Source organism: Lonchura striata, chromosome 13, assembly GCF_050655825.1.
Source record: "Lonchura striata isolate lonStrDom1 chromosome 13, ASM5065582v1, whole genome shotgun sequence".
NCBI classification, from domain to species: domain Eukaryota; kingdom Metazoa; phylum Chordata; class Aves; order Passeriformes; family Estrildidae; genus Lonchura; species Lonchura striata.
The window spans coordinates 3,150,311-3,169,139 of record NC_140715.1 but is presented as its reverse complement, the minus strand read 5'-3'; the positions used below and the strand labels follow the sequence as shown (position 1 = coordinate 3,169,139).

At 51.8% G+C, this 18,829-nt stretch overlaps 1 long non-coding RNA gene across 1 annotated transcript; it reads left to right on the top strand.

Moving 5' to 3' along the window:
* Positions 1 to 3,480: 3,480 nt before the first annotated feature.
* Positions 3,481 to 11,946, top strand: LOC146766110 (uncharacterized). The gene is made up of 3 exons (XR_014958254.1): positions 3,481 to 7,170; positions 7,550 to 7,590; positions 11,574 to 11,946. It is a non-coding gene; the product is annotated as an uncharacterized LOC146766110 (long non-coding RNA).
* Positions 11,947 to 18,829: the final 6,883 nt, after the last annotated feature.

The following is an 18,829-nucleotide window of genomic DNA, read 5'->3' as shown; positions in this document are numbered from 1 at the left end:
AATCTGTCCGAACTGATAAATCTCAATCTTCTGCAATATTTCATGGTTCTACCAGACATATGTATGGAGCCAACGTGACGCTTCATTTTCCTGGGAAAACAGCTCCTCCAAGGCCAATGGTCAACACCAAAGTCCTTGGACAAACTCTGACCTCTGGGGAGGACAGCGGGAAGGTCTGGGTAGAGGATGGAAAAGAGACTGGGAAGGTCTGGATGGAGGAGGTGGATTGAGAAAGGTGGATCAGTGAGTGCTTTGGAGTCTCATCTCCATCCCTCATACCACCAGACCTCCCTACAAGAAGAACCCAGCTGCTTGTGGACATACAAGGGCATGGGAGCCCTCAGGGGGCACCTCAGGCTGAACTTCACCACATAGTTCTCATCAGAGCAAGGAAAAAATTGAGCTACCAAAGTAAAGAGAACATCAGAGCAGGGCTGGCACGTGGGAAAACGAGCCAGGCCTTTCTTTAATTCCTGTATGAGTTTATTCCTGGTATTCCTCTCCCTTGATTTCCTTTGTCTTTGCAAACCCATCCAGAACTGGGCCACAGGGCTGGGGTTGTGGCAGCAGAATGTGGGGTGTGTCCATGCCTACTCCCACAAATCCAGGCTTAGGCTATTGCCACTGGATGGGAGAATTAATTTTTCCTGCTGGGCTGTTGCTGTGATTCTCTATGACCTTTGATAGATCCCCCACCAGCTAAACTGGGGTTGCCTTGAAAATTGTGAAAATACTGAAGTACGATCTGGTTTTATCTGCTGGTGCTGCGCTGCCAATTCACAGGCTGTGTTTGCAGAACACCGTGCACAGCCAAAATGTTCCTTCGTGCTTCCAAGTGACATGCTGAGGTTTCTCTGCACCCCATGCCATCATCCTCGGGGGATGCTTCTCTCTCCTCTTGGGTTGTGCCTCTGATACCAGTGCCTCGGTGCCAACAGTCCCTGAAGGACAAATACCTGGGATAACATCAGGAAATCAGGAGTAAAAGGGGCCCCAGAGCCATAATTTCACTTTAAATGTTTGATTCCCAAGCCTTTGCTGCCTGCTTGGATGCCCATCCCAGTGGCAGCATGCCTGGCTCCCGATCCCATGGAAGAGCGTGCCTTAGCATCCAGAGCAAGGAAAGCAGGGAGAGAGAGCACTAGAAGCATTCAATTGACTGCAAAGCCCATGAGGACATGAAATATGCTCTCTACATATACAAGGTTTAGTGATGATAGCAGGAATCTGGGCAAAAAAGCATTTCCTCTTTCCGGCAGCTTGAAAGGGTGAAACCGAGGCTGACCAGCAGCCACTGCTTTATCCTCCAATTTACTCCTCTCACTCTCAGCCTGGCCCTGAGAGCTCAGCTCCTTTTGTACCACTTTTCTATTAGTGGGTTTTATTTGTGTCCAGAGCTTTGTACCTGCAGAGCCAAGCCTGCCTTGGCTCCTGTCTGGGCACTGCTCCAAGCCCCGCTGAGCCTGGAGAGCTGCAGGGCCTGGTGGTGCTGGATGGTGGGACCAGGAATTCTGCCAGAGTATAGTGCCAGGAGCAGGGTGGAGCCATGGGCACAGTCAGACTAGGAATAATTTAAGGAAAGTAAATGGATCCAGCCATGCCTCAGTTTCCCTCCCCATCCTGATTAATCGCCTCAGGAGGCATCACAGGCTGAGGAGGGGTGCGAGAGGCTCAGAGACCTCTTGCTCTGGCCTGGCCACCCACAAGGGACCCTGCCAGCCCAGGGGACCCTGGGGCACCTGGGACAATCCTGATTTTCACACAGTCTCTGCTTCCCAGCAGGCTCTGGTGAGATTTGTTGGAGGTGCCAGATCTATATCTAAGCATTGTTTTCCAGCTTCTGCCTGGCCTGGGGTCTTTTGCATCTTCCTCTGGCCTCATTCCCAGCCCTCCCAGACCCCAGAGAATAAACCCAGTTAAAGTTGCCCTGTGCTTGGCTGAAGACATTTAATCACTGTCTGGATGTGATGGAAATATGAGCTACTCCTGTGCCAGTCAGGACACACTCCTCTTGCACAGACGAAGATGAGCAAGGAGCCATCCAAGCATGAAATGGTTGCCAGCCTTCCAGAGGGTCACAAGATATATGGATTATGAAGTAGAGACTCCCACAGATCTCAGATTATCAAACACAAAGACTGCAGAAGATTCCTCCAATGGCAGGAGTGCTATCCTGAATTCAGAGCTGGGCTGGAGCACCAGCCATAGGGCTGCTGGAGTTCACAAGCTTTGGGTTCACCCCAAATTCAGCTGTCCCTGCACAAAACTTCTCAGTATCAGAATCATCTCGTGCCTGTTTCTCTCTCCAGCTCAAGGGAGCGGGCAGGTTTTGGATATGGTTCTGCCCTGGGGAGCAGAGACCACCCAAAGGTTAGAGCACTTGGAGGACTGAAGATTTGGATGAACCTGGATGCTTTGGGAACAGGAATTGGCAGTGTTGGGTTCAGTGGGAGCCATCTCGTGGATATGGATCAAGTGCCTGTAGAACAGGCAGTCACCATGGGAAACCTGTTGGAGTAGGGAATCCCTGGGTGCCTGAGATCCACGGAATGCTTCTGCTCATGGCAGGACCTTGCTGTGCCCCTGAGCTCCTTCCCAGAGCCCCCAAGCTAAGGAGGAGCGAGGCCACCACCGGTACTGGTGCTGAGAGGTGACAAGGCTCCTTGGGATTTATCAGTGCCCTTGGCTCCAAGTTGCACTGTGCAATAACCTCATCCCCCGTTCCCACAGCCTTTTCCAGGTCGTAGGAACTGTAGCTGAGGGCCACTCCCTGTTCTGTGTCTCAGTGCTGGTGGCTGGGAGCACGGCCCTGCCAGGAGAGCCATGGCTCGCTGGGCTCCTTTCCCCAGGAGGAGCCACTGACACGGGCAATGCCCATGAGAGCAGGGCATGGGCTCAGTGACCCAGGAGGTCCTTCCAGCCCCAGGTCAAGCCCTGAGGTCACGCTCAGGCTCTGCCTACTCCAGATTTCGGGGGAACAGCACAAAGGCTGCCTGTGAGCCAAGGAGCCAACAGGGAGCTGCAAGCCCCTCTCCCTCTCCGTGTTCCTGCTCTGCCCGTGCCCCTCTCTCTATAACACTGAGGAGTTCCCCTGGTATATCCTTACAGAGCCCCAGCACAGTTCACTAAAGCCAGGCCTGGCAGGAGCACAGCCATGCACCTCCCTGAGCTCAGCTGGTCACTAAAGCCAGGCCCAGCAGGAGCACAGCCATGCACCTCCCTGAGCTCAGCTGGTCACTAAAGCCAGGCCCAGCAGGAGCACAGCCATGCACCTCCCTGAGCTCAGCTGGTCACTAAAGCCAGGCCCAGCAGGAGCACAGCCATGCACCTCCCTGAGCTCAGCTGGTCACTAAAGCCAGGCCCAGCAGAAGCACAGCCATGCACCTCCCTGAGCTCAGCTGGTCACTAAAGCCAGGCCTGGCAGGAGCACAGCCATGCACCTCCCTGAGCTCAGCTGGTCACTAAAGCCAGGTCTGGCAGGAGCACAGCCATGCACCTCCCTGAGCTCCACAGTTCACTAAAGCCAGGCCCAGCAGGAGCACAGCCATGCACCTCCCTGAGCTCAGTGCACAACTGCTCATTCTGCCTTTCACCACCACCCACCAGTTGTTCCTCCCCAAAGCCCAGGCTCAGCCCAATTTGAATTAATTGCAAGAGTCAGACGTCAGCTGCTTTTATGTAATGCTCCCGAGTAATTTCCATCTCCTCGTTTCCGCTCCCCCACTAATTTATTCACTTCAGGTTTCTTTAAATCAGCCCAGCCTTTCTTTCCTTCTTTTTTTTTTTTTTTTTCCTTTCCACAAGGTCTCTTTGTAAATCGTGTTCCCAGTCCAAGGACTTGGTACTCCCTAGGTAGCCAGGGTGAGCAGGAGCAAGCCCCAGAGGACTGGAACAGCAGGGCAAGAACCTTCTCATGGGTTTTGCTCTGCTGAGGCTGCCCATGATTCCCTCCATCCCTAATTACTTCTATTTCAGTGTTTTCTTCTACAGCTCCTATAAAGAGACAGGGCAGGCTTTTAAAACTTGCAGCATTAACATATGTATTTTTTTATTATTTCCACTAATAAATTGTGAAGATTTGAAGTGCAGTTATTGTTCTCCAATACAATAAGATGAAGAATTACCCTATGCACTTATTGATCTTCAGTAACTCCAATATTTAGAAAAACATCTCCCTGAGGAGAGGGGTTTGCCCTCTGTTTCCTCTCCCCAGCTGTGCCCAGACGTGTTGGAGCCCACAGATGCAGCATCCATGGCAGAGCTCACTGGCCTCACCAATGAGCTACCTGAGGACCCATGGCTCTCTCAGCACTCCTTCTCACAGAAATGACTCTTCATTTAGCTCTTGTGCTGACAGGGCTCAAATTAAGAGGCAATTGAGGCGGCTCTCGGAGTGAGAGATGTCCACAAGTCCTCCTGAGCAGGCAAAGGGGCTTGTAGAGAATCCAGCACCCCAATTCCTGCAGAGCTCAGGGGATATTTACTTTGGGCTTCATCTCCACATCAGGGTTAACCCCTCACTACTTAATCCACCCCCATATGCCAGCAAACATCCTGAGCAGAGCTAGGTAGGGACTAATCTATCACCATGCTGGACGAGTTTCAGAGTGGGCTTGGTAATACCTGTGCCCTGCAAGAAGAGCTATGGAGGTATTAGGACCAAAAAAATCATCTTATTTGCTTATTGATTTCCAATAAAATCTAATAATTAGAAAAATAGCCCTGACAACTTGTGTGTGCTGTGCATACAAAAGAAGGAGGCAAAAATCCCTCAGGAGGTGATGGTGCTTCCACAGCAGCCCTGCCATCCCTCTGGGCTGACAGACAAGTGTCCCTGCAGCTGGCATTAGCTTGTGTCCCGAGGGAGAGAGCAGAGAGCATCCATGCCAGGAGCCTGGGACGTCCCAAGGGCCAGGAAAGGCTCAGTGAGGCAGGGACAGTCACAGCCAGGAGCCAGCACCGTGCTGTGGGTATGGGGCACCTACCCGTGTGCCAGCGGTGACACTGCAAACCCCTGTGTGACCTCGTCCCTGCCACCAGCCCACCACCACCCACAGCCCCACTTTGCACTGGTGGGGAGATGTTGCCATAAAAAAGCTGGTGCTGTGGCTCTGAACGTGTAGGGCCAGGCTGGTCCTGCAGTGACAGCAGTGTCACCTCAGCCAGTGCCAGCACAGGGCCATGGTGATGCTTCTGAGGATCAGCTGTGCCTCCTGTGTGGATAAATAAAGTATTTTTCTCTCTGCAGGTTCCTAATATAGTGCCTTCTACCCTCTGTAAATAGCACACTGGAAGAGTGGTTTGTCAAAAGCAGGTCTGGGGAATTATCTGAACTCAGCCTGTGTGATGAAAGGCTCTGAGCTGAGGGCCCCATCCTGCATGGGAGGCAGGGAGCTGGGGAATAGCAGCAGCACTGAAGTCAGAACACATTTGCTGCCCTTTCCTGCTGTTCTGCTGCCCAGACTCTGAGCAAAACACCCCCAAGGCACTGATGTTCTAGTGCCAGGCACAGTGAGGGCTGTTACCCACAGCTTTGCAGGGGACTGTCAAAGTGATGGGGATGTTTTGCAAGTCAGCCTTTGATGTTTTACCTTTGCTTCATGGAACTTTGGAACATTCTCATGCCAAACACCTGATTGTTTGCTTTTTTCTGCTTCCCAACCTCCCTGATGCCTCCTCACAGCTGCTCTGTTGCACTTCCTCTGTTATTGCATTTGCTCCTCTTCATCTAAGCAAGAAAAGAAACATTAATCACTGGAGTGCATTGCCCTTGCCAGAGATTTTGGGCATCTCCCAGAGTTGGCACCCCAGCACAGGACTTGGTGCAGCACATGTTAGTCCAGCCAGGGTAGGGCAAGGCACCACCACCTCCTGTGATGGTGGGCACCACCCTTGGCTCCAGAAACACCTTGCCCTGTCTAATGAGACAAAGAGATAAATCACCATAGTGAGAACACACAGAGGGTTCCCAGTCCATGGCTGTTGGCCATTCCCATGGTGGTTTCACATGGCAGGACAAGCCACTTCTCACTCAGTCCCATGTCTCACTCAGTCCCAGCCACTCAAGGCTCTCACTTGCCCTTGGAATTTATCAGAGGAGCAAAAACCAGGGAAGGAACTGGCACGAGGCTCTACCCAGCAGGCAGGCATGCTCTGGAGCAGCAGCAGAGTCGCTGCAGAGAGACAGGCTCTGCACACCAGGGGAGGGAGGTTCACTCCTGTGGGGCTGGAACCATAACTCCATCCTGCCAAGGCTGCCCCATTAGCATTCTGCACCAGCCTGGCTTTCATAAGCTGGTCTGACTCCGTAAGATAAAAAGTAATAACACTGCCCTCCACTATTTATTAGCTGCCTTTGTGTCTCCCGGCTAAAGTCCTTCCTCCTCCCCACACTGAGCTGCTCCAAGATGTGATGCTGGTGTTCCACAGGCCCAGCACCCAGGGCTTCACTAGGAAATCCATCTCCTGGCTCAGGAGTTGTATTCCAGAGATGACAGGCACTTGTTGAGCTCCTGCCCTGCTTTCCTGGATGCCCAGGGTGGCCTCTTGCTCCTGGGACAATTCCCTGCACCTGCAGGAGAAAACATGGCAATCAGGGTCTGCCTGGGTGAGGTCCCCACAAGGGCACTTGCCCTTTCCCCCCATTTCAGGGCTATTAAATTTTTGAATGTTAAACTATTTTGCCTCCAAACTCTAAAATTATCACTTCAAAGGATGTGCTCATTGTTCAAGCTGGGCTGCAGGGGTGTCTCTGTTCTTTGGGGTCCTGTGGATGTTTTTTTTTTTGGTAGATTGGAGTCCCTGGTATCATGGCCAGGCTTTTCTGGGGTATGGAGCTGTGCAGTGTCTCCCTCTCTGTGCTCTGCCCAGATGAGGGACTCGAGCACCACTGTCCCTACTCACCCGTGATTGTGTTGACTGTATTGACTGAATTAATTACAGCTGAGCTTCAATATTGAAATTACTCAGACCTCTGGACAGCCAAGCTGAATCAATTAGTTTATTAGTGAGAGCCACAGCCAGCTGAGCAGCAGAGGGATGCTGCACCCTGGGAAAGGAGGCAGAGCAGCTGCCCTTCCTCACAGATCACCCCATTCTGCACATTTAAAGCAATTCTTGTGGGTTTGCCCTATACCAGATTGTTGTTTTAGCCCTGGTTCCCTGGACCTGGTGAGTACATGATTTAATCTGCTGTTTGCCAGGGGCTGAGCTGGCTCCTTGGGCAGCTCTGCAGGAGCACACAGCATCCCCACATTCTGCAGGGGGTGGGAAGCATGCCAGGGGGACAGGATACTCACAGTCTTGGTGGCTGTGACTCACACAGATGATATTTGTAAGTCCCAAATAAAGATGTGGATAACAGCAATAAAAATTTATCACTAGCTCACACAAAGATGTAGGATTGGGGTTAAAGTATGGATATGTGATGTTGGCATGCTTCATCAAACACCTGGGATTTCCATCAGGAAATGACTCTCCAATGTGTACATGTTCATCTGGCTCACTGCAGCATGCCCTGGCCATGACACTGGGAATTTACTCTTTCCAGCTCTCTCCAGCTCCAGGTGTGTCTCTGCCAGGAAGCTCCAGGTAGGATTTTGGCTCTGTCTGGTGCACAGCCCATTCCAGCTTTAAATTCCTTCACCTTTCCCTGCTTTGGCTGCAGAAACAGCAGTGCTGTTGCTAATCCAGAAGTCCAGCTGGAGATTTCCTGGATTTTTCTGGAGAAGCACCTGGAGGGATGGCTCTGCTGGGGCATAGCTGACTACTCACAAGTGCCAAGGGGTGACACTGGCATAGCAATTGTCACCTGAGAAAGAGAAGCACAGACATGCCAGAGCAGCGGTGTTGTCTCTTTTTTCCTGAGTAGGTTTGCTCAGTTTGGCTTCCAGCCCTGGTGAGGAATCCCAGAGCAGAGCCCAGAAGTAGCCCCTGCTGCATGCCCCATCCTTGGCACCTCACCGCAGAGGGGTGGCCCATCAGGTGTCTCCTGTAGATGTAGAAGAGGCTCAGGAGCAAATGGAATGGGCTGGGACCAAGGGGGTCAATCCCAAAATATGGAAGGTCCCACTGAGATCAGGGCTTCAGCTCCTTTCGAGCTCAGACTCCTCTTTGGACTAAAAAGCTTCTTTCCTCCTCCTGAAACTTCCAAGAGCAGAAGCTTCCCAACCTCCTAAGCTGTCAACGTGTCTTGCTTAAATAAGATCTTCACCGGGATGCTCTTTGGATCCTTGCAGTTTTATTTATTTAGTTGGTTTAGTTTAAGATTAATCATAAATGGGGAAAGTGCCAGAGACATACAAAAGAGGCTCTAAATAATTCTGAGTGATTGAGAGCACCATGATTAATGGGATCTGCTGATGCCATTCGGGTGGAAGCAGCCTTCCGAAAAATAAATTTATGTTAAATGGAAAAATACAATAATGTCATTCACAACAGGAGAAAACACGCGATGGCAGAACCTGCCCTCAACGGCTGTCACACAATTCAGCCTCACAATGAACCTAACTTAACTCCTCTAAGCTCACTATGTCCTGATTCTAAATCCATTCATTAGATTTGATTATCTTCAGTCCTCCCCAAGTGTAATATATTCTTTCTTACAGAATTCACCATGCTTCATATCAAGCATGGTTTAATATTTCATACAGTTCATTAAGTAACACGTTCAGTTCAGCTCACAATGCCTCACTCCTAATCCCATATTCATCCCTGTGAAAGCCCCAAGAAACAGAAAAAATGGGAGGAGTGGAGAGACGCAGGGGTGAAGTGAGATGGTTCTCTGAACGGACCCTCGTAGTTAAAGGAATTTTGCCAAAGGAGAGGGAGTGAGAACAATCCTGCCTCCCTTCCTGTGGTGAGGCAGCCACGGGCAGCATGGCCCTGGGGCAGCACAGCTTGGAAGAGGATGTCTGGGCTTTCCTTCATCCTTGTCATGCTGAGCAGGGCTGTGATTGCTCCCTGCTGCCACACTCCAGACATGAACCAAAGAGAGCTGCTGCTTCTCCCATGCTCACCCCACAGATGTGATTAAAGCCATAAATCCTGAACTGATAGCCCAGCCTGCTCTGGGGCCCAGGGCAGTGAGGGATTCTCACGGGCTCGGGTGGGTTTAGTCACCTGGTTTTAGTTTGGGGTTTCCAGCTGCAGCCCCCAGGCCCTGCCTGTCTCCACGCACGCCCCGGCCCTGCAGCCCAGCTCCTCCTCGGTGCCATCCCGGGGTGTCCTGCAGGACACTGCTGCCACGGAGGGGACACGGGGCAGGGGAGCACAGCCATTGTCCCTGCACCCTCACAGCACTGTGTGCAGCCAGGAGTGCATTCTCCCACTGCACCTGCCTCCATTTCAGAGCAGGACTCCGGTAGGAGGAGGTGAGGGGAGGTAATTCACTCCACACACGAGAAATAGTCCCTTGTTTTGGGAGGAACTTAGAGCCAGCAGCGGGTGGGAATTTCTGCCCTGCTCCAGAATATGGTGAAATACTGGAAATTTCTCCAAGAAGGGTGAATCAAGTCCCTGCATCCACAAGGGTTCTCTGTCTGATGGGCCAAGGCTTCTGTGCAGAGGAGTCTATTATTCCCTTCATGTGATGAAAATTAATAATTTATACATGGACAAAGTCACTTCGCTGTAATTTCTTGTTAGCTGTGATTCCTCCTCGGCAGCCAGGGGATTCTGGAAGGGATTTGAGGAAGGAATAATGGGAATGGATGAAGATGCCCCTGTGAAGGGCACAGTGAACAGCCCTTGTCCCTTTGCCCTGTGAGAGCATGGGCTCTGTGCTGGGACCAGACAGTGCCCCAGCAATAAATATCCCTGGCTGCCTCATGCACACCAAATGAAGATGTGTGTTCTACCCAGCCCTCCAGAGCTGGGAATGGCACCAGTGCTCCACAAGACTCCTCTGTCCTTGGCAGAGGGGCCCTGGTAGTGTCTGAGCTTGGACAGGAGGACCCTGGGGATGTTTTATCCGAAGGCCGGGGAACAGCAGAATGCCAGGCTGGGACTGTCCATGCCGCTGATCAGAGGGGTGTTCTCGGGCATGGCTCTCACTCCTGCATCTCTCTTTTTCCCTCCAACACCTGCTTTCTCTAGCTGTGCACAAGTCAAGGCAAGGAGCCTCTTGTTCATTGTGTCACACTCAGCAGAAGGGGGGACTCTTTGGAGACCTCCAGTTCCTGCTCCCTGGCTATCCCAGTCCTTCCTTAGAGCAGCTCCAACCTGCAGCAGCAGATAAGCCCAATCCTGCAAAAATTCTGCTTTCAGCTGTCCCCTCATACACAGGTTCATGCTCAGTACCTGTTCCTCCCTTGACAAAAGGAGCCCGTGTTCACTGATAAATCAGTCTGCTGGCACCAGCAGTGGCAATGCAGGTGGAGCTGCAGGACCATAACACCTGGCTGGGGACAAGGGCCCAGATGTGGCCTCAGAGGGGATTTGTCCACCTTGGTGCTGCTTTGCACAAATGTTCCCTCGTTCTCTCCTTGTCTCTTTCTCCCTCTCTCCTCTCAGCCCCCTGCTGCCCCATCCCAAATGCCAGGAGCATTTGGTGTCAAATGGGGGTGGATGGCTTTAGCCCCAAAATCTTTTGGGGATTTTTTTTTTCTCCTTCCAGTGCAACATTCCTGCCTCCATCACTGGGCTGGATTTCTGCCTTTTTTCCTTTTCCTCCTCCCACTAGATTTGCTTGCACAGAAGAATCACAAGAACAGAAGGTGAAGCTAGATCTCTCTCCCCCTTTTTTTAAATTTTATTTTGGCATCCTTTGCCTGCTTTTTGCCAAACTGCTCCAGTTCCTCTTCCCCAGTGCCCACGCTGCCTGCCCAGCATGGGGGACACGCAGCACCTGCAGTGCTAGGCGTGGTGGCCATTGATTCCCTGCAAGAGGAGGGGGTGGCAGAAACACCAACCCAAAACCCAGGGGAACACCTGTGTGGGCTGGGATCACCCTCTGATGAGGAGCTGCTGCACCAGGAGCTGAGCTGAGGTCCCTGCTGTCTCCCAGTGGGTGGGAAAGGCTCACCACATGGGTGGAAGCCTTGGAGTGCCCCACCTGCATCCTCACTGCCTCTCCTAAATGTAGTCAGCACATTTAATCATCCTTCCCACCTTTCTTTGACGCCTTCCCAGCTTTACTACATCCCTTTCCACCTGTGCAGTGCTCGGTGTGTGGGTGCATGGGGATTTCATCCAGTGGCAGCGTGATTGGGGCTGTTTTGCTCTGTTCTTCTCTGAGTAATCCGTAACACTCAAGATGTGTTTTTTCTTTTATCTCTGCTGAGCAATGAGCTGATGTTTTCAGAGAACTATCTATTACAACCCTGAAATCTTGTTCCTGGGAGTTAATAGTCAGCTCAGAGCCCATCATTTTATTTCTGAAGTTGGGGATGGCTTCTCCCACGTGCGCCACTCTTTATCTGCACTGCATTTCTCCTGCCACTTTCTTGGCCAGTCACTCACTTCAAGGTACTTCTGCAATTCCTCATGGTCACTCCTTGTCCTTAATATCCTAAATAATTTGGAAGCATTAACAAAAAGCTCTCATTTCACTCTTCACTCCCTTCCTCTCCCAGGGAGGCTCCATATAGGGTCTAGGAGAAATTCTGGGGAAACTCGTGGACCCACAGAAAAATTGTGACCCATGGAAAGCGATGGGAGAGAAGAACCTGTGTGGCTGCCCATGGTCCTGATGGGCATCAGCATTTGGGAGCAGTGGGGACAGGCTCCAGGCAACCCAAGCGACAGGTATCTGCAGGGACAACTTGTTTTGATACATTACCGCCAAGATTCACCAGTAAATGGCATTGAAGAGCCTTTAATGACCATAAAGAGTGAAAAATTCCAGTGGAGGGATGGCCGTGGCTTTCCTGCTCGAGCAGATGCTCGTCAGAATTGGTACTCTCCAGGGAATTGCTCCAGAAGGTGGATGGAATAAAGTGATTCACAGTATTAAAAAAATAAAATAAAAAGAGAGACATCAGAGCTCCTGGAAGCTGTTCAGTTGGCACCGGGAAGGCTGTGAATAACAGACGCCCAAGGGAACCAATGTTTGAAGCCAAAGCAATTTGGGTAACAGGACAGGCTTGAGGGGAAAAAACCACACAGATTTTGGATTCTGCTGCACATTGATGCTAAAAAAGAAGCCACACATGTTGTGAATGTACAGCCCAGGAACACATTTTGTAGGCACATTCCTAATGTGGCACGTGGTGTGCTCGTTCCTATTATTGATAATAGCTAACTGCAGCTCCTCCTCCTGCTTTTCCCTGCTCAGCCGTGGAAAACATGGAATCCAGATGCTGTTAAACAGCTTTAGAAATATCCAGGTGAACATGTACTTGTTGTTTTGAGGGTCATCCTTGGACTCACACAGTTTACAGTGCAGATCAGCTGTGTCCAGGGTGGGATGGATCCATTTGTTTCCATTGACACCTAAAAGGGAGGGCTGGAGAGGCACATTCCATCCAAGTAGCTCTGGCATTGGCTTTATTTGACCAGTGAGGGCATGTAGCAAGAATGGCGGGGTTCAATCTGACCAGAAGTACTTCTCTTAAAATGTCAGATGATATCTCGAGCCCCCACAGAGCTGGGAGGATGTTTTCCTTCTGCAAACCAGAATTATACCTCTTCATTCCCCTTCATCTCACTTATAAGCCCAGGGGAATCCCTGTGAAGCTGGTGATAAATCAACTTTTCTCTGGGAGAAGTGTTCTTCATCTTCCTCTCCCCAAGCCACAGTCTAGCCTCTGTGCTGTCCACATTTCTGTCTGTGTAAAGTGACAAGGGACATGTCACTGTGGCTCCAACAGTCACCTCAGCCACGCTTGCAGAGCAACCTGGGCAAAAAATGGGGATGTTCTGCTCCTCTGAGCCACCTTAGTGCTGCATCTGCTGGGACTGCAGCAGGACAATGACTGATACCTGCCAGCCTCCCATCACCCTTTATCACAAAATGGGTTGGCATGGAAGTGACCTTAAGGACCATCCACCCCTGCCATGGGCAGGGACATCTTGCACTGTCCCAGGCCCAAAACCCTGGGTTGGTTTCTAAACCTGGCCTTGGACACTTCCAGGGACCCAGGGGCAGCCACAGCTGCTCTGGGCACCCCATGCCAGGGCCTGCCCACCCTCACAGGGAACAATTCCTGATTCCCAATATCCCATCCATCCCTGCCTTCTGGCAGTGGGAGCCATTCCCTGTGTCCTGTCCCTCCATCCCTTGTCCCCAGTCCCTCTCCAGCTCTCCTGGAGCCCCTTCAGGCCCTGGCAGGGCTCTGAGCTCTCCCTGGAGCTTCTCCTCTCCAGGGGAGCACCCCCAGTTCTCCCAGCCTGGCTCCAGGGCAGGGGGGCTCCAGCCCTTAGGGCAGCTCCTCTGGACTCTCTCCAGCAGCTCCACATCCTTCTGCTGCTGGGCACCCCAGAGCTAGAGGCAGATCTGCAGGGGGTCTCACCTGAGTGGAGCAGAGGGGGTCTGCTGTGATTTATGACAGTGTTGGTCTCATCCAAGTGTAACATTTTCTTTGTGGCTGATAATATCCACAGTGACCTTTCCATATCTGACATCAACTCTACCTGAAACTTCCAAAGAGTTATTTTATTAAAGATGTAGGGGAAGTTTACCAGGCTGGTAGAACAACTCCATCCACATCTACAACTCACGTCCCAGCCCTGGGGGAGCTGGGATGTCTCTGCCTGGAATGCAGATGGTCTGTCACCATCAGGAAAGCCCCCAGGAGCTGCTGTAGCACCATTCCCCAGAGAGATCTGGTGCTGCTGCAGCTGCTGGTCCTTGCTGGTGAGCTGTTCATCCACACCCAGGTCTCCTGCAAACATCCCTGGGGCTTCCCAGCATCCTTGCTGGGCTCATGTCAGGGTGCTATGGATACAGGTGGTTCTCATAAGCATGTGTGGTGTTTCTCCTGGAGCTTTCACACACAAACATTTCATTTTTTTCCCAAATCTACAGCAGTTTCCACCTGGATCCTCTGCAGCCCCACAGACCCTGAGCTCTGCCAGTCAGCCTTTAAGGGCAACAAAAAATCCCTTTCCACTTGGAGGCCAGAGATGTGTGGATGATTTGCAGACCAAACAAAAATGAGTTTGGTGGTTCTGGTCCCCCAGAAGTGATGGACAAGCTGTTGGCCAGTGAGATGGTGAGGCCACCCCAAGAAGCGCCTTGACTGGCCATGGCAAGGTTTTGTGGTGGGATGATGATCTCCCATGGGGACTGGAAGAAGATGGAGCAGAGCAATAGAGACAGAGCAGCTGCAAGCTGAGTGCCCATGATGGATGGTGAAACCACCATCAGATTTCAGATTCTGCCCTGAATCTCCAGCTCCACCGCTTTTCAGCACCCTGGGGAGGAGTCCCCCCACCAGATGCCACATGGGCCACCCATCTCCACCGGCCATGTCCCCATGGGGCCACACACCCCTGTCCCAAAATGCCATGGGAGGGCACGTGGGCACCCGGCTCGTGCCAGGAGGGGATGAGGACGGGGCTGGCACAGGGGCCAGCGGGGAGGAAGCGTGGCTCAGCCCCAGCCCCTGGCTCACGGCGCTCCCAGGGCTCGGTGTGACAGCGCGGCTGCCTGCGGTCGTCTATGGCAACTGAGCCACCTTGGAAGGCTGCACTGCCTGTGTGGGCTTGAAATTGTGGTTGGTTTTGTTCCCTCTTGGAAAAAAAAAAAAATAAAAAAGACAATCTGATTTGTATGTAACGCCGAATAAATTCCTTGTTAACCTTTACAGCCATCTGGAGGGAGGCACTCCTCGCTGCAGGGCCGTGGGAGGCAGCGATGCCTCTGCTGGCAGATTTTGCAGGGGTTGGCACGGGGGGAGCTGGAAGCCCCTGCTGGGTGGGAGCCAAGAGCCCTGGAACACCCACTGGACGCAGGGGTGGAGGATGCTGGCCTCTGCAGTGGCCTGCTTCGCTGGGAGCCATGGACCGTGTCAGGCTGCCCCTCCCTCCCGGCGTGGGGCACAGGGAATGGGAAGAGCCCCTCGCTGCTTGTCTTGGGTGTGAGCAGCGAGGGGAACCCAGGCTGGCACCGTGCTGGGGGTCCCACTGATGTGAGTCTCCCTGCCCCAGTGCCACAGCCCTGCTGGAGACCTGAGCTCTGGCCTTTCCAGCTGGGGGCTGAGGGTTCAGGTTTGCTCCAGGTGCTGAGTCCCTGGCATGAGAGAAGAGCTGGATCAGACCTGAAGGCCCACCCAGTCCATCCACACCCATGGAGCACCATTCAGCCACTGAATTGTGGCTTTGCCCTCCCAGAACCCTGCAGCAGTCCCTGGTAAATCTGCTCTGAACCAGCAGGGAACTCCTTCTCCTCCAAATGCTTCCTGTGGAGTCTCCTCGTGACAGGCACTGGGTCTGGCAGTCCTTACCTGTGCCTGGCAGTCCTTACCTGCACCTCACGCAGCCCTGCCTGTCCCCTGGAAGTGCTGGTTGTCAGGAGGGACGAGCAGAGGGGACAGGGGACACTGCCACCCCTCTGGCAGCCCCATGGCAGCCTGGACAATGGGATCAATTACAGTTTCTGCAGACGAGAGAAAGAAAGGGCAGCATCAGCCAGATAAACACAATCCAACTTTATTTTCTTTCTCTTCTCTTTTTAAAATTTATAAATATTTTGAAAGCTCTCCAAAGGGATGGAAAAAACACCAAGTTGTACATGAGTGACTCAATGCAGTGTCAGTGTGTTCATTAAGAAAGAAGGAAATCAAGTCATTACCGGGCTGAATAAAGAAGAATCTTTTGGTTGACTAAGAGAGGGGAATGCACTTGCTACGGGTGGGATAAAACAGGAGCATGGCTGCTTTCCAGCCCTGCTGAGCTCTGTCTGAAGGTCTTAATTATAAGCAGCTAAAAAAAAAAAAAAAAAAAAAAAAGCTGAAGAGAAAAGGAATTTACAACACAAAAGAAATAAATTGGATCTCAGATGCCTCTACATATTTAATCGTTGGGATGCTGATGAAGAGGAATCTTTAATGTGGGCTGCCTCCATCCAGCTTTGTTCGCAGGGAGTTCTGTGCCTGGCCGCCAGTGCATTTGGCCAGTGCAAGGGATGCCACCAAGGTGCACGGCTGCAAACTGGCAGCCAGGGAGGAGAAAAACCCAAGTTTGGGTCTGGGAGCTTGGCTGGAACTACAGCAGAATCAGAGAGCTCCATGGCTTGGCCTTCAGAGACACTGAAGGTCAGCGAGGCTCTGGCTGGTTCCAGAGCATCCAAAGCCAGGCTGGGCTTTGGATCTGGGAAAATCCTGGCTCAACCTCTGCCACTGTGGAGCATGAGGGATGATCACAGTCCTTGATCATTTTTAAGCCAATTTTCTCTCATTTTTAAGCCAGTCTCACTAAGCCCTCTCTGAACTAATTTAATTCATTTTGCCATCTTAGTTCTGATAACTGCAAAGAGTATTTGCCTTTACCCCATGCAAATTCCAACCCTCCTGAACCTTCTCCCCCTTTATTGATCTCCCACAACCTCTGGGGCAAACATTTCCACTGCATCTTTTAAGGGCTGGGTTTAGATTTTATCTCTCTCCCCGTGTTTGTGTTTGCATGGAACACCCTCATTAATTAGGATGTCTTGTTGGACACGGTGTAGTCTTCGGGGAGCTCCCCCAGTGATTTGTTTACAGATGTCAGGTTAGCATTAAATTGGAGAAATAATTGACCTTTCCTGTAAGACTTCGCTAATCCTGTTTCTTCTTAACCGTTTCAAATTTTTAGTGTGCAGTGGTGTTTTTCTTAATCAATTGTTCAGACTGTGAGAACATTACGGGAGATGCGATCAGGAACACGCCGTGGTGATGCAATTTTAATGATTCATTCTCTCTTTCTCATTAATTCGTTGCATTTCATATTTCTTCAAGTGCTGACTTTGGAAGTTTTCAAGACTTTAAGTAGTCTATTTGTTTGATTTTTTTTTCTTTTAACAATTAGAGTGGCCTTCTTGGTATGAGTTGTGTGGCTGCAACAGACTGTGGGCAGGATGCACTTGCTGGAATGATGCAGACGTGGAGCAGGGAGCTCATCCCAGCCTCAGGACCTGGCGTGCCAAAGCAGATTCCAGCTCGAATGCAAGAAGAGTCAGCAGAACATTTCTATTAAAAACTGTTACTTTTAAACAAGTTAATTTCCCCCATGAATCAAGCTGCTGTAAGGAGAAATCCCATGTGGCAATCTAAGTATAATTGTGATATTCTCATTAGAAGTGCTGAGACTGAATCGCTTTCATTTTAATTTTTTTTTTTTTAAAGGGAATTCAAACTTTTGGAACTTAAATGACTTGGGAGAGATCCAGCTTTTGATTTAAGGGAAATTGTTTTGTTGTTATTCTGCATTCCAGAAATGATAAAAACACTTCAGGTTTTGAAAACAAAACCTGGGGGATTGGAACGTTTTATTTCACGCAAAATAAAACTATGGGGCTTTTCCACGTCGATTATTTCAAGGGAGTGATAACATCCCTGATAAAGCAGCTGCACTGGCACGTAATGCTGCTATTAATATGCAAGTGTGGGTCCTTATTCTGGTGCCTGACAGTGAGCAAAACAGCAATGAAGTGTTCTGCAAGGAAATCCTTTCTGCAGCTAATCACCTCATTAGAAATTCAGAGATAGTCTCAAAGCCATCGGTTCCAGGCAGTGCGGAGCGGTGACGGGAGCCAGGCGCTGGGCACGGCCGTGACCGGCCGGGCACGCGGAGCCCTCACCCGCCTTTGTCGGGCTCTCCCGCCTTCTGCGCCCGCCAGTTTATAAACTGCGCCTTCATTAGTGCAAGCTGCTATCTTGTTCACACCGAGCTGGCAACTGAAGGCAACGTTGCAAATGAGGAGTTATCTCCTGGCTGTAATTGCCGGAGGGATGCTCTGCCCCAGCCCTCAGCCCTGCCCGGGAGGGAGAAGGCACCGGGATCGGGAATTGGGATGGGGATGGGGATGGGGATGGGGATGGGGATGGGATGGGATGGGATGGATGGGATGGGATGGGATGGGATGGGATGGGATGGGATGGGATGGGATGGGATGGGATGGGATGGGATGGGATGGGACGGATGGGATGGGATGGGATGGGATGGGATGGGATGGGATGGGATGGGATGGGATGGGATGGGACGGATGGGATGGGATGGGATGGGATGGGATGGGATGGGATGGGATGGGATGGGATGGGATGGGATGGGATGGTGATGGGATGGGATGGGACGGATGGGATGGGATGGGATGGGATGGGACGGGACGGGACAGGACGGGACGGGACGGGACGGGACGGGACGGGACGGGACGGGATGGGATGGGATGGGACGGGACGGGACGGGATGGGATGGGATGGGATGGGATGGGATGGGATGGGATGGTGATGGGATGGGATGGGACGGATGGGATGGGATGGGATGGGATGGGATGGGATGGGATGGGATGGTGATGGGATGGGATGGGACGGATGGGATGGGATGGGATGGGATGGGATGGGATGGGATGGGATGGGATGGGATGGGATGGGATGGGATGGGATGGGATGGGATGGGATGGGATGGGATGGTGATGGGATGGGATGGGATGGGACGGATGGGATGGGACGGATGGGATGGGATGGGATGGGATGGGATGGGACGGATGGGATGGGATGGGATGGGATGGGATGGGATGGGATGGGATGGGACGGGACGGGACAGGACGGGACGGGACGGGACGGGACGGGACGGGATGGGATGGGATGGGATGGGATGGGATGGGATGGGATGGTGATGGGGTTGGGGATAGGAGGTGTGGTGATGACAAGGTGGGATGGATTTTCCTGTCTCACCACTACAATCAGTGCCA